Source organism: Quercus robur, chromosome 11, assembly GCF_932294415.1.
Source record: "Quercus robur chromosome 11, dhQueRobu3.1, whole genome shotgun sequence".
NCBI classification, from domain to species: Eukaryota; Viridiplantae; Streptophyta; class Magnoliopsida; order Fagales; family Fagaceae; genus Quercus; species Quercus robur.
The window spans coordinates 13,890,805-13,895,573 of NC_065544.1; the positions used below are offsets into that span (position 1 = coordinate 13,890,805).

Consider the following 4,769-nt stretch of genomic DNA (forward strand, 5'->3'; position numbering starts at 1 on the left):
ACTTTATTTGATTTTAGTAATTTACCAAATGGACCGAAATGCTATTCGGTCATATTTAACTAATATGCAAAATTATTATGCCATGTTGTCAATTTGCTAAGTTATGTACATATTGTAGTTTTTTTTTTTTTAGAATACTAAATATTTTTAACACACACATACAGAAAGAGGAGAGAAGGTTTTTAAAAACTTTATTACAGTTACTATAGATTGGCCTTGGAAGTTGAAAGCTCAAATAGTGTAAAATACTATAGCTTGTTTAGACTCCCAATTTTAAAGTATAGTTTAATTGTTTTTACTCTAACTTATCTAAGTGCGGAATAAAAGTAAATAACACGCAATAACCAGAACAACTCTTTAAGCCATAACCATAAGCAAGCAATAAAAAATATAAAACTTAAAGAGTAGGGGAAGAGAGATGCAAACACAAGATAACATCAAGACGTGTTATCGAAGAGGAAACCGAAGTAATCAGTGAAAAACCTCTCCGCAGCCCTCTAAACTGAAATCGATCCACTAGTGAATAAAGTTGAAGTACACGAACATAAAAAAGATCCTCCAAGCTTAATCTACCCAATGTACTTGAACCATTCAAGTTCCAGCTATTAACGGGCTTCACGGAGCCATGTCTTCACTAGTTATCTGGATCCTGCAATTAGCTCCAAATTGCATCCGCCAATCAATGGCTTCTTCCAATACGTCCCATACACACCAAAACTTTTTTCAATACTCAGAATGAGTGAGGTAAGTGTTTGGGTTAAGAACCTCTCAAGGATGTGTAAATGGAGAGGTAGGAGTAGAGGAAAACTTTAGAGAAAATTGTGTAAATAATTGTGGGTTTACAATCTCTAACTCTCAAATGTTTAGCTAGGATTTTCTCTTTCAAAAGTTCCTTGGAAAAACTCCTTACAATTTCATGGGAAATGTGGGTTTATATAGTGTTGGTAGAGGAATAAGAAAAAGCACACTTAAAAGGTTTAGGCAGTGATTTTCACAGGTTACTCGCAACTAAAGCCAACATAAAATATAATTGTAAATCACAACTTTACAAAAGTCTAAAATGGTTACAATGAAACCTATCATCTAAGGGTTTAATAATGGGAATTAAGTTTCACAATGATAGGGGCTAGTGTTAAAATTATAATGAATTGTCTTTGGGGACGTTAAATCTGTTGAGCTTATCAAATTACGGGATTTTTAATTAATTATAGCGAACTCATTCTCAGCTGATTTTTTTTATGGTGCATTGTGTACATGCAAGAGTCCACTCCTATGACACTCCTATAAAATTTGAAACTAATTGGATAACTCTAAGTGGGATAAATGAACTTTTCAAAAAGGGATGATATGCTGTCAATTTAACTTGAGAGCACAATAAAAAGGTTGACTTTATGTGGAGTTTATTACAAATCTTTGTCTAGTGGATTGACGGGTAATTTCATATAAGAATTCTTTGGTATATCATATATGTAATAATTGCTATTTTTTTTTTTTTTTTAATGACTTGATTTATTGCATAGTATACCCAAAAGCTTTTGGGTATACTTAAGACTTGTTACAATGATTTATAAGTGGCGTGTCACATTGCTTGCAATAGAGCATTTAGATGCTTTGGTAGTATTATGGTCCCTAAAATTCCTTGTATAAGTTTGATTCCCAAATGAGAGTGAGTTCTTGCCTTAGGACAGCCAAGTTAGCTTTTGAGGCCTTCAGTTTGATTTTGGGGGATCTTTTGGAGCAAGTTTTATTAAAGCTTGCTAGGTTTAAACCGTTAATCGTTGAATTGAAAAAAGTACATTCGCATCAATCGAGGACCGTATCAACAAATTTTATGTATACAATCAAATCATTATATTATCAACTTTTCCCAACTTCATTTTGACCGATTTCTATTAGACGTCGTAATGATGAATCTCAATACTCTAGGTTAAACATTAATTTTGAGGAAGGTTTGAAGGAAAATTTCGCTAGTTAATTTAAGTAAGTGCGTTGTCCTTCTAAAGAGCATGAAATTGATTTAAAAAACGCAGCCTACATTGACAATTTCATGTCAACTTGAAAAATAATAAGGAAGAAATAATCAGCCCCTTTTAACTTTTCCAATCAGAATGAAGCTGATATTTAATATAAATAAGTGCATCATGGTCCATAACTTAAATCTATCATCCTCTCAATTTCTTCTGAAAATGTACAGTTCACTTTGTCCATCTACCTTCTAACCTTTGCTCTCTATCTCCAAACCACTATTGGAGCTAGCCCTCTCTACAATATTTGTTCAAGCTCTGGGAACTTCACCACCAATGACCAATATGAATCAAACATAATAAAGCTCTTGGGTAATCTTAATTACCAAACCCCTTCCCTTGGTTTTGGTCTTGGTTCCGTAGGTTGGTACCCATACCAAACTTATGGGATTGCTCTTTGTCGTGGACGCTACAGCCACAGACTGCAAGACGTGTGTAAATGAGGCTAGCAACGAAATTCACAAACTTTGCCCGTATGATAACGGTGCAGTTATATGGTATGATAATTGTCTTCTGAAGTACTCAAACAAGGATTTCTTGGGTCAAATTGATAATGAAAACTGGTTCTCCTTGTTGAATGTGCAAAATGTGAGTAACCCCACCATATTTAACCAAAAGACTAGGGTGTTGTTGAGCCAACTAGCCAAGGACGCGTCTTTCACCACAAAAAAGTATGCAGTTGGGGAGCTAAAGCTGAGAGAATCAACCAAACTCTATGGCTTGGCTCAATGCACATGGGACCTTTCTACCATTGAATGTTTTCAGTGTCTTGATGATGCAATTAGTCAACTTCCTAGTTGTTGTGATGGGAAAGGAGGGAGAGTTGTTGGTGGGAGTTGCAACATAAGATATGAGATTTACCCATTTCTCAGTTCTTAATATTGGATTCAGGAGCTTGTTTATGATTCTTACTTTTAGAGAGAAATTAAGGAAAAATTCTTTGTAGTTCTTTATTTTTCATTGGATGAATGTAATTATAAAATTCATTTTCAATAAATTGAATTTATTTTTGCCGTTTGATAAATGAAGTGGTGATTCCATTTGTAAGTCACCCGATTTAGGGGATAAGTAATATTGTTAGTTGAGCCTCCATTGTGTGATATACTATCGAAGAGCACCAAAAATCCTATGTATTAATTGTTCATTGATCCTTCATTATGTGATATACTATCTAGGAGCACCAAAAATCCCAATCCACCTGGTTGCAATTTTCAACACAATTGCACTTGCTAAAATTGTTGGTGATTGAGTGATGAGCATAAGCATATAAGAGAGAGCAAACATGGAGATTTATGTGGTTCAGTTTGATAACTATAGACATCCATAATGAAAGTCCTTGGTGGCTAGATATTTGACATTAAGCTCTTGTTTAAAATGAATTTCATGTAGAATTTAGATGCTAGAAAACCCGGGACTAATCTTAGGTTAATTATAGACTAACCCAATGTTAATTTGCTTATTCTACAAGAAAATTGGCCTACAATTGGATTGAACCACTTTAACCATAATATGTCTAACAACACTAACCACATGCTTTTATCTTTCCTTTCCCTTGATAATTTATTTTGACAGTTGTTTCCTTCGCTACATTAACTATAGCTTCTTGTTGAGGTCCTCAATGAACAAGATGAAACTATAAAGTGTGACTCGCGAATGAGCGTTAGTGGAGCGGAGCACCAAGGTTCTTCAAAGCCAGGATTATCAACTAGTGGATTTTTTTTTTCAAAGCCAATGTGTTCGCTACCTAGTTGTTTAGATTTGTTCTACATTGTCAAGGATCGCAACCTAAGCGTTCGGTTTTATTCTTTGTTTTCTAAAGGAGGCCAATGTAGCAATTAGGTAAAAGAAATAAGAAATTTTTCTAGTGTTTGTTATTTGTGAGAGAAAACCATTTAGTTGTATTGAGTTTGGGTCTTGTGAGAGTGTCTTTACGCTAGTTTTGTATCTCGTATTTGTTAGTGAAATTTTATCCTTATCATTGCTTGTGAACATTGGCAAAAGGTCGAACCACATAAATCCTTAATCCTCTCTCTTTTGTGTGTGGTTGTCTATGTTTCTTTTGGGTTCTTTTCTATTATTTAGTTTGGTGATCTTTCTAAAGTCATAATATTTTCATAATCATCTAATGTGTGAGTGCTATTTGAAAGTCATTTCCTACTACAACTGGTATCAAAGCTTCAATTATTACAAAAAAAATAGTATCAGGGTCAATGGCTTGATGGGCAAATGTTTGTTAGTAGGTACAACCATATAGAACGAGAAAAACTATCATGTCAGCTCTATCCATGGTTGAGTAAAGGTTCTCTACTAGTTGTGATTGGTGAGTCAAGGTAATTGTGCATATTGGTAACTCTCATAATTGTACAAGGAAGACTCATGTTTGTTCCACCCATCGTCAAATAAAGAACATTCTATTGGTAATGTTATGGCATAACATATGGTATTTGAGCTTGTTTGTTGTAATAGCGGAAGCTCTAATACCAATTTGTTATGGGAAATAGCTTTTGGTATTTAGACATATGATTTTTTCGTTTTGTTTAGACCCATGTACACTCAAATTGTTTAACCTAATTAATTAACTAAGTTGATACTTGGGTTTATTATGCAGATTTAGGTTAAACACATACAATCATATCACATTGTGTAGAAAAGTAAAAAAAGACAAGCAATATAAGTGCCTAGGAAAACCAATGAAACCAACAGTTTCAAGTTAAAAAACGTAGGGAGGATTTAACTTAATCTATC

The 4,769-nt window shown here is 34.0% G+C and overlaps 1 pseudogene; it reads left to right on the top strand.

Annotated features, from left to right (window-relative positions):
* The first annotated feature begins 735 nt into the window (after positions 1–735).
* Positions 736–3,108, top strand: LOC126704733 (cysteine-rich repeat secretory protein 38-like; annotated as a pseudogene).
* The last annotated feature ends 1,661 nt before the right edge of the window (positions 3,109–4,769 follow it).